This window comes from Pantherophis guttatus, chromosome 7 (assembly GCF_059756535.1).
Source record: "Pantherophis guttatus breed Tessera chromosome 7, ASM5975653v1, whole genome shotgun sequence".
Lineage (NCBI taxonomy): Eukaryota > Metazoa > Chordata > Lepidosauria > Squamata > Colubridae > Pantherophis > Pantherophis guttatus.
This window is the reverse complement of record NC_142069.1, coordinates 62429664-62441473: the sequence shown is the minus strand read 5'-3', so window position 1 is coordinate 62441473 and position 11810 is coordinate 62429664. Positions and strand designations below refer to the sequence as shown.

Here is an 11810-nt window from a genome sequence, read left to right as displayed (position 1 = left end):
ATCTGGTACTTCCTAGTTTGATATTTATTCTGCACGTAATCTATCCATTTCTTCCACTCCCATGCATAGGTCTCTTGAGTCCGATCTTTTAAGTATGCTGATATCTTCGCCATTTCCGCAAAGCTGGCCATCTTCAAAGTCCATTCTTGAATTGTAGGCATATCATCCCTTTTCCAATATTGACCAATCAATAACCTAGCTGCTGTAACCATATACAGTATCAATTTTGTTTCCCCCACTGAAAAACCCTCAACTATACCCAGTAAAAATAGTTGAGGAGAAAATTGAATTTTTTTCTTCAGAACATTTTGCATAACCCACCAAATTTTTATCCAAAAAGCCTTTACCTTCTTGCATGTCCACCATGTATGATAATATGTAGCATCTAAGCAATCACATCTCCAACATTTCGGTTGAACATTAGAATACATGCATGACAGTTTCTTAGGCTCTAAATGCCACCTATAAAACATTTTATAAAAATTTTCCCTCAAATTGTGCGACTGTGTAAATTTAACATTCTGAACCCATATTTTTTCCCAATTTTCCATCATAACTGGTTCTCCAAAATTTTGTTCCCATTTTATCATACAATCTTTAACCAATTCATTTTCTGAATCTCTTTCTAACAAAACATTATAAACCCTCTTAATATGCATTGGGCCTTTCTCTTTTATCTGTCTAACCAATTCTTCTTCATGCAACATTAATCCAATTTTTTGATCTTCTCTCCATCTCAATTGAAGTTGATTATACTGTAACCATGTTAAATTAATCCCTTCTTCCAACAGTGTGTTTAGTGACTTCAGTTGTAATCTGCCCCCATCATTAAAAAGTACTTCTTTGTATAACCCCCCCCCCCGAGTGACTTTATATTTATATTCCGTATAATGTGACCAAGATCCAACCACAACGGTATTTTATAATCCCATTTGAGTCGGTGCTTCTTCCATACTCTCATCAAGGAGCTTCTAAGTATATGGCTGTTAAATACTTTATCCACCTTGTTTTCATAAAATAAGTATGCATGCCAGCCAAATTCAAGATCATAACTTTCTATATTCAATATTCCAGTCTTTGTCCTTCCAAACCAGTCACTTGCTTGTGTAAACACTGCAGCTTCATAATACAATCGCAGGTTTGGAAGTTTAAGACCACCCCTTTCACGAACATCTTGCATAATTTTCAGTTTAACTCTTGGCTTTTTCTCATTCCAAACAAACTTATTCACTCCTTTTTGCCATTCCATCAAGTATTTGTCACTTTTAAGCACGGGAATCATTTGAAACAAAAATAAAAATCTAGGTAGAACATTCATTTTAACTGCTGCTATTCTTCCAAGTAAAGACAGCTGCAGTTTTTTCCAAGTTTCCATATCCTTTTGAACCTTTCGCCACAACACCTCATAATTATTTTGAAACAGTTTTATATTTGAATCTGCAACTTGAACTCCTAGATATCTCACCTTTGATACTATTTCAAAGCCTGCCTTCCTTTCCAATTCTTTCTTTTGATCAGCTGTCATATTTTTAACTATCATCTTGATTTTTTTCTGGTTCAGTCTAAATCCTGATACCATACCATATTCTTCTATAATGTCTTTCATCTGAATTATTGATTGCATCGGCTGTGTTAGGGTAACAACCAGATCATCTGCAAATGCCCTTGTTCTGTAATCCTCTTGCCTTATCACTATTCCCTTCAAGGTACTCGAGTCCCGTATTGTATTCAGCAAGACTTCTAAGGTTAAAATGAACAACAACGGGGATAACGGACAACCTTGTCTTGTGCCTTTTTCTATACTAAAATTTGTAGTTAAACTTCCATTAATAATAATTTGTGCTGTTTGTTCTTGATAAATTGCTGCAACCGCCTGTACAAACTAATCCCCAAAATCCATCTTTTTAAAAGTCTTTAATAGAAAGTTCCAATTCACTCGATCAAAGGCCTTCTCCGCATCCAAAAACACCAGCACTGCAGTGATCTGTTTATTCTTCTCAAGATATTCCAATAAGTCTATAATTTGCCTCACATTATCCTTCATATATGTGACTTCTATAAATCCTGCTTGATCATGATGAATCATCTCTTGAATAACTGGCATTAATCTGTTGGCTAATACTTTCGCATAAATTTTATAATCCGTATTCAGGAGAGATATTGGTCTAAAATTTTCCGGTTTTATAGAGCCTGCCTCCTCTTTCGGTATCAGAGAAACAAAAGCTGCTTTCCATGAAGTGGGTATTTTCCCCCCTTGTTGTATGCTACAAAATAAGTCTTTAAGATGTTCATTCATTTCTGCTTGTAAAGTTTTATAATACACCGCAGTTAAACCATCCGTTCCTGGAGCTTTTGCTGTTTTCAGTTGTTTAATAGCAACAATAATCTCCTCAACTGTTATTGGTGAACTCGTTCTTTCCTTTTGATCATTAGAAATTTTTATAACTCTCTTTTCTTCTAAATATTTATTTATAAGTTCATTCTGTATATCATCTTTAGCATATAGTTTAGAATAATAATCTAAAAAGTCTTCTTTAATTAGTCTTTGTTGAAATACTTCCTTTCCTCTATACTCAATACTCCCAATAGTCTGAGTACTCTGCTGTTTCCTCAATGTGTAAGCCAACCATCTGCCCAGCTTATTGGCATTACTAAATGTATTATGTTTTGCAAATTGTAAATTAGTTGCTGCTTGTTCCGCTGTGAGCATATGAAATTGATCTTTCAAAAGTTTTATAACTCCTTGTAATTTTTCATCCGTTGGATTTTTTATAAGCAACTGCTCTTTTTTCTTTATCTCTCCTTCCAATTCTAATCTTTTTCTTTGTCAATTTGATTTGTGTTTAGAATTCATATGGATCAGTACCCCTCGCATATATGCCTTGCTCGCATCCCAAACAATTTCAATAGGGGTACCCTTATTCAAGTTCATTTCAAAAAATTCCTTCATTTGTTTCTTAAGTTCATTTACATTCTTTTCATATCTAAACAAATTTTCATTTACTCTCCAAGATCTTTTCTCATTTTTTCCCATTTCTATTTCTATCCATACCGGGCTGTGGTCTGATAAAATTCTCGGAAATATCTTTGTTTTCTTTGTTTTTGAGAGTAAATCAACTGTAAGTAAAATAAAATCAATCCTGGAAAAGGATCTGTGCCTGTCTGAAAAAAAAGTAAAGTCCAGTTCTTTTGGGTTATGCACTCTCCAAATATCTTTCAATTCCAAATCTTCTTTCAAATAAAAAAAAAACTGTGGTAGTTTGACACATGATTTTGCCAAGCTTTTCTTATCTATTTTAGGATCTATTACTCCATTCCAATCTCCCATAAGTAAAATAGATCTATAATCCCATTGTAGTATTTTAGAATACAATAACTTGTAAAAATTTTCTTGTTGCTGATTAGGAGCATAAATTCCAATCACCAAGATCGGACCATTATCTGTAAAAAGTTCTATTGCTATATTTCTTCCAGAATCATCTGCTTCTATAATTTTTGTTAGCAATCTTTTATTTGTATAAATCACTACCCCATTCTTTTTCTCCGAATTTGAAGCTATAAACTGTGTTCCTAATCTAGAATTTATCAAATATTTTTGATCTTGTGTTCTAATATGAGTTTCCTGTAAGCAAATAACATCATTATTAGATTGTCTCAAGTAATGAAATATCTTCCTCCTTTTCTGTGGTGAATTCAATCCGTTCACATTCCAAGATAAAAACTTAATTATCATCTGCAGGCTCTTGAAGTGATAAGAGCATTTGCTGAAGTTTCTGTTCCACACTATTGGTCTTCGGCTTAGCTCCTCCCACAGCTTCGGATTTTTGTGCTTTACCATTAACTCCCTGTTCGTCTTGTGATAGCTTAGGGCTCTGATGTGGTTGTTTCTCTAAGAATTGTTTATAAGCTGCTCGAGTAATACGCTGATCTTTAGCACTATGCAACATCCAATCAAGATCCGCTGCTACTTCTCTTGTATTTTTAGGTGGTTCAACTAAAGACTCTAAGGGAAGATCCACAGGTAGACCCCCTACCGCTCCTTGAGTCTCTAGTGCCTCCCTCTCCGTCTGTTTCCTCTGCTCTTCAAGCTCTTGTTCAAATTGCTTATCCTTCTCACCCTCCATTATGGCTATAACCGAGGAAGTACGTGGAGATGCTGTACCAGGTTTAAAAACATTGAAATAGAATTCTTCCACTTTTTGAGGAGTATTTAATCAATATCTCTCTCCTTGATACCTCAATATTATGCCAACTGGAGTGTCCCATCTGAATGGAATTTGCTGTTTTTTTAGTTCAGTCACCAAAAATCCAAAATCTTTTCTATCTCTCAACATCTTAGGCGGCAGTTCTTTGTAGATCCCAATCTCTCTTCCATCCACTTGAATAGTAGAAACAGAGGATTTTTGCAGAATATCATTTCTTATTCTTCTGTCTGTAAAGTAGATCACCACATCTCTAGGCAATTGCCTTTGCCTTGCCACCCAGGAGTTCACTCTATAGACCTGATCAATTTTACAAAAAACTTCCTCAGGGTCAACCTTTAACATTACAGCCAGAGCATCAGCGCAAACCCTTCTCAGATCTTCTCTATTATTCTCTTTTATACCGCTGAGCCTCACAGCAAACTCCATAAATCTGAATTGCATCATTGTCACTTCATTTTCAAGCCTTTGTGTTTTATTATCAACATTAAAAATTTTTTGGTCAGCTTCTTTCATTTTAGATTCTACTTCTGAGCTAAGATGTTACACTTTCTTATCAACTTGGAGCACCACTTCTGACAAACCAGTCACAACTGTCAGTATTTCCTGTTTCATCTTGTCATATTTTTCTTGAACCATCTCTTTAAATTCCTGCTGTGATTTTTCAAATTTCTGATCTAAAGCCCCAGCAATAAATTCCTTCAAATCATTAAATCCAGATTCTTGTGTTTGGGTCTGTATCTGTGAACTCAAAGGCTGCTCTTTTGGTTTATGAGTGGGGGAGCCCCCCCCGCCCCATCAGCTTTAGCTGACTTTGTTTGTTTTGAAGCCATTCTTCGCAGCCTGACTCTTTCTAAAAAGGATATCCTCTCTCCCTTTCCACCACAAAAGCCTTTCAGGAATTTCCCCAGCTTTAGTCAAGTCCCAAGGGAGAGGGAACAAGTCAAATCAGTTTTAAAAAAACTTTTCCTCTTTCTTCTGGCCTGCACTATTACTTTTTGTTACTTTGTAGCGCAAACAAGCTCAAACAATTACACTTTCGCTTTCAGCATTCCTTATTGCTAAAGCCGGGCGCCATTTTAAAAGAACTTTCACTTCTTCTCAGTTGCTAAATTCATTCACAGGGCTAAAAAAAATACTTGCGGTTTGATTTTCAAGTCCAGATTCCACCCTGCTTATTTTTAACAATTTTCTTAGCTTTCTCTCATTTCGTTGGTCACGTCGCCTAGCTCTGCAATTATGCAGAGTCGCCCACGGAGCCCGGAGCCTCAGCGCGCTGTATAGGGAGCCTCACCCGGCTTCCTCCCCAGACGCTAAAAAAAAACGATCTGGGGATTTCAAAGGGGGCTCTACCTGTTGCGAGGTAGAGTCAAGGCTGAGTCAACCTTGAGCCTGGCAAGATTCGAACTTACTAATTGCAGACAGCTGGAGTTAAATTACAATGCATTAGTCTGCTGAGCTATCCAGGCTCTTTGAGGCTCCGGAGACTCAGGGCAGCTTACAATGCATTAAGCAATAGCCTTCATACTTTTGTGAGGCTTTCGGCCCCCCCAAGTGGTGTTCTTTTATATACAAAGTCAGTTTATTGCCCCCACAATCCGGGTCCTCATTTTACCTACCTCAGAAGGATGGAAGGCTGAGTCAACCTTGAGCCTGGTGAGATTTGAACTTGCAGTAATTGCAGGCAGCTGGCAGCTAAGTACTACTTAACAGCACTTTAGTTCGCTGCACCACCAAGGCTCCTTTTAGATAACATATTAAACAGAGAAAGAGTATTTTTGTCATATGCCACATATTTTTTATTATAAACTGCCCAGAGGAATGTTTGTTATTGTGAAATATATAATACACTGTAAATAAATAATGGAACTACAAAAGGCACAGGCATTCCCTCCAGTGTGAAGGATATTTTAAAAAGTATTTAAATTTATTACAAGTAGAGCATCACTTCCTTCTCTCCAGGAGTTTAAATCCCAACTTTATTTGAATATGGTATGAAAGCTCCATTATGTCAGTTATTTCCGAAAGCATATTCTTTAATCCTCTTCAGTCTCAGAACACAAGATTAGAATCCCAATTAAAACACTACATAATAGACCAGACAATAAAGACAAAATATGTCTATAATCAGTTCTAAAATGACAGAACTGACATTTTTAGATTTTAAAAAAAGGTAGGGTTTTTTAACAAAAGAAAACAAAATAGAATAGAATAGAATTCTTTATTGGACAAGTGTTCCTGGACACACAAGGAATTTTTCTTTGGTGCATATGCTCTCAGTGTACATAAAAGGAAAAAAAGAAAAAAAATACATTCATCTAGAGTCATAAGATACAACACTTAATGATAGTCATAGGTTACTAATAAGCAATCAAATCATACTAGGAAACAAACAGAACAATATATTGTAAAAATACAAGCAACATGGTTATAGTCATAAGTGGGAGGAGATAGGTAATAGGAAGGATGAGAATAATAATGGTAATACAGTCTTAGTAAATAGTTTGACAGTGTTGTGGGAATTAATTGTTTACCAGAGTGATAGCATTCGGGAAAAAACTGTCCTTGTGTCTAGTTGTTCTGGTGTGCAGCGCTCTATAGTTTTGAGGGTAGAAGTTGAAACAATTTATGTCTATGATGTGAGGGGTCTGTAGATATTTTCTCAGCCCCCTTTTTGACTCGTGCAGTATACAGGTCCTCAATGGAAGGCAGGTTGGTAGCAATTGTGGTTGTTGTTGTTTTTTTTGTTTTTTTTTTTGCAGTTCTAATTATCCTCTGAAGTCTGTGTCTGTCTTGTTGGGTTGCAGAATCAAACCAGACAGTTATAGAAGTGCAGATGACAGACTCAGTTCCTCTGTAGAACTGAATTAGCAGCTCTTTGGGCAGTTTGAGCTTTCTGAGTTGGTGCAGAAAGAACATTCTTTGTTGTGCTTTTTTGATGACTTTTTGATGTTAAGTGTCCATTTTAAGTCTTGAGTTATGATAGAACCAGAAACTTGAAGGTCTCTACTATTGATACTGTGTTGTCTAGTATTGTAAGAGGTGGTAGTAGAGGAGGGTTTCTCCTAAAATCTACCACCATTTCTACAGTTTTGAGTGTGTTTAGTTCAAGATTGTTCCAGTTACACAACAAGGCTAGTTGTTGAACCTCCCATCTGTATGTAGATTTGTTGTTGTCTCAAATGAGACCAATCACTGTTGTATCATCTGCAAACTTCAGTACTTTAACAGAGGGATCTTTTGAATGAATGCTTTAAATGTTAAATGAGTGCTTTAAATGTTAAGTGTTTCTTCCTAAGTTTTGTAATGGGAAGAATTAGGAGGAAAAGACTTGTTTGTTGTTGTTTTAATTGTTTTAATTATATCCAAACCAAGCCTGAAAATGTAGGTAACACCTAAATGTTACTACTGCCCTTATTCCAACAGCCTCCAGGCTGAAAGCTATTTCTTGCTTCTGCTCTAAGTCACTAATAAATCATGTTCTTTCTTAGGCCTAAAAAAAATAAGATGAGAATATCCAACCTAATACAATGACAATGGCAGGGCAGACAAAATGGTAACAGCATCTTCTGCTACCTTCTACAAGAATAAAACTTATAGATATATAAATATAGAAAACTCATTACAATGATTTTTAACCCATGATTTTTAATTTTATAATTGTTTTATATCATAATCCCCACTAATATTAAGCTCCAACATTTCCTTCTTCTTTCAAGAAGAAATGAAATTTTTGGGTATAAAAATATTTATTTTCCAAGTAAAAACATAAATGTATTTTCAAAAGATCCTGTATTTGGCTACTTCTAGCATATTGATAAAAATTTTCTGTGAATAGGGAGACAGAATTTCACGATCGAAAAGTATAAACCATTTATGCAGGACAGATTAGGACTGGTAGGTTATTTTTCCACCTTTTTTTCTCCTTTATTTAGAAGGAATGGAAAAATCATACTAACACAACCTAACACACTCAGGCACAAGTTTGGCAATATAGACCAGAGGCAGGGGAAGTGGGACAGAGGGTAGAAAAGGGGGCTTTCTCTTTTTCTACCTAAAACTGTCTCAATTTACAAACCCTACTAAGTGGAAATCAAGCCTGAGGAGATCTCAATTTCTTCTAACACCAAGCTTTCACCGATGCCTAGGCAACAAACAGGGGCATTCCTCCACAAGATATTTACATAAATAAAGACGAAATAATTATATTCTCTTCGGATTGTCTTGTTACGGAGCTAAATATAATGCTTCATGCTTATCCAAACTTAAATTTAGAGTGTTATAAAACTCATCAGAGCCCTAATAATATTGTATTATTATAGATTCAGAACTAGATGGGATCTTGAAATATTATTTAGTGTTGTATTGCTACGCTATTGTAATGCCACATGCATTTATTCCCTGCCATCCCTAGAATTTTTCACAAATGATTAGGTTTTTTTTTATTAAAAAGTTTTAAAATGTTTTACAAACAAATTCCCCTCCTTCCCCTCTCCCTCTCCCCCCCCGACTTCCCAGAGCAAAATACAGGGTATTGCATTTAACAAACATAATCTAACATAAGCAAACTAACTATAAACTCTTAACTTCCCCTTACTCTTTAACTCCGCCATAGGTACTAAGATATCAAGGGGGAAAAAAAACCTCATCTAAATATTTCATTCATAAGCTATTTGCAACTTTTTAGTCCCGTATTTGTTTTGTATATAGTCAATCCATCTTCTCCATTTCAGTACATATCTTTCATTCAAACGGTCCTTCAAATATGCAGAAATTTTAGCCATCTCCACCAGATTGGCCACTTTTAATGTCCATTCTTCAATAGTAGGTATTTCTTCCTTCTTCCAATATTGCGCCATCAAAAGTCTGGTTGCCGTTATTAAATTCAAAATCAAGTTAGTCTCTGTAACTGTACATCCTTCAATTATACCCAGTAAAAACAACTGTGGAGTAAATTTTATCTTCCTTTTAAGAATATTTTGTATAATCCACCATATCTTAATCCAAAATACCTTAATTTTCTTACATGTCCACCATACATGAAAATACGTTGCATCACCACATTTACATCTCCAACATGTAGGTTGTAAATTCGGGTACATACAGGCTAACTTTTGGGGATCTAAGTGCCATCTATAAAACATTTTGTAAAAATTTTCTCTTAGATTTTGGGCTTGAGTAAACTTCACATTTCTAACCCATTTTTTCTCCCATACATCCATAGATATTGATTCCCCAAAGTTTTGTGCCCATTTTATCATACAATCCTTCACTAACTCAGTTTCTGAATCTATTTCTATCAGAGCATTATACAACCTTTTAATATGCATTGGACTTTGATCTCTGATTTGTTTTATTAAATTTTCTTCATTTTGCACAATACCAATTTTCTGATCTTCTTTCCACCTAGTATGCAATTGCCCATATTGAAACCAGGTTTGAATTTTCCTTTCTTCCTTTAATACCTCTAAAGATTTTAATTGCAATATACCTCTTTCCAAAATAAGAAGCTCTTTATAAGTAGTCACATCTTGTTTCTGCTCCACACTTATATTTTCTATCATATGTCTAGGTATTGTCGAAACAGGTAATTTGTTATTTAATTTATATTGATACTTTTTCCATGCATGTAACAATGCATTTCTTAGTATATGACTTAAAATTCTTATCCACCTTTTTATCATATAGTAAATATGCATGCCATCCATATAACAAATCATACCCTTCAATATTCAATATTCTCTCTTCTGTTAAATTAATCCAATCACTAATTGCTGAGAGCACAGCTGCCTCATAATACAATCTTAAATTAGGCATTTTGAGACCTCCTCTTTCACGTATATCTTGCATTATTTTCCGTTTTATCCTTGGTCTCTTTCCTGCCCACACAAAATTAGTAATACCCTTCTGCCATTCGTTCAAATTTCCATCTTTTTTCAGTATTGGAATCATTTGGAAGAGAAATAAAAATTTTGGCAAAATATTCATCTTTACTGCAGCTATCCTTCCCAGCAATGATAATTGCAATTTTTTCCAACTCTCCATCTCTTTCTGGATTTTTTGCCACAGTACTTCGTAATTATACTTGTATAATTTCGCATTTGATGTTGTAATATAAACCCCTAAATATTTAACCTTCTTAACTGATTCAAATCCTGTTATTCTTTCAATTTCTTCTTTTTGACTTGTAACCATATTTTTAATTATTATCCTCGTTTTCCCTGCATTAATTTTAAATCCAGAGATTTGTCCATATTGGTTAATTATATCCATTAAACCTATAACTGAATTTATTGGTTGGGTCAAAGTCACAACCAGGTCATCTGCGAATGCTCGTACCCTGTAATCCTCATTCCTAATTTTAATTCCCCTTATTTTATCTGAACCACGTATTTTATTCAACAAAATTTCCAGAGTCAAAATAAACAATAATGGAGATAAAGGACATCCTTGTCTTGTTCCCTTCTCTATATTAAAGGTTTCCGTTAAACTACCATTAATTATTACTTGTGCTGTTTGTTGCTGATATATTGACAAATGATTAGTTTATAGTCAAAAGTACTCAGTATCAAAATCTACTTGTCAGCACCTCAGCGCTGGCATAGAGAGGAGAGATAATTTCTGAACTTTTGCCTGCTAAATCCCTTTGAAGTCGGGTTGTCATGGAAATGAGGAGGGGAAGACATTCCTGGGAAATGACGTGACAAGAAGTCTGGAGAATGACTTGGAAGATAGCCAATGAGAAGCAGAGAATTGGGGATCGGAAAGGGAGGGATTGGGGGGCAAAAGTTCAGTCTTGTCCGCATCGAGTCATGATCCGGTGACTGTGCTCAATTAAAGAAAAGATTTCCTTAAAGATTGGCAGTTTGGAAATTCATTTATTTTGAGATAGCATCGAAGTCTGACAGACGGACGAGACTCAACTTTCCAAGCCAAACTGGCAAACCTCCAGCCCTCCAGCTCCCTACCAGATGTTTGGATGGATTGGAGGCAAGGTTCTGAAGCCATGGCAGCAAGCCAGCTCTCTACTGAAAGCCTACTCCAAACGGCTGTGAACCAGCCACCCCTCCCTACTCCAGCCAGCTTGGATGCAACGGGGCCACCCCCTACCCCAGCAAAACTGCAACCCCCCCTTCCCTCCCCACTGCCACAGAATTACCAAGGACAGACGATCGTGCTCCAACCCAAGAGAAGAAAAAATGATGAACCTTGGTGGACTTTGCCAAAATCTGCAGAAGCTGAATTCCCCTTTCCAGATGCTAAAGGTAAGGGGAAGCCCCTGAGTGAATTGGGAAGGGCGGATTGGTTATGGGATTGGCAGAAGGCCAGACAAAAAGAAATTTCAACCCTGCCACTCGAAAGCCTCATGGAGGAGTTAAAGCAAGATTTTGAACGTGCCGTCAGCCTGGAAGACGGTCCATCCTGCAGGCCCAAAGATAGAAGGAGGCCAGCTGACCCTGTTGAACTAAGTCACCATAGAAGGGGGCCCAGCCCTTCCCCCTCCCACACCAGAAGGAAGGAAAGTCCCAGTTTGCATCCATGGGATCCTCCTCTGCCCAGCAAGCATACCAGCCTACGCAAGGCATCACCCCCCTGCCCCTGAATGAG

The 11810-nt window shown here is 36.4% G+C and overlaps 1 protein-coding gene across 1 annotated transcript in view; it reads right to left on the bottom strand.

Annotated features, from left to right (window-relative positions):
• Positions 1–11810, bottom strand: part of FOXP2 (forkhead box P2) — a 1221669-nt gene that overhangs the window by 987896 nt on the left and 221963 nt on the right. The gene's annotated exons all lie outside the window — the stretch shown is intronic.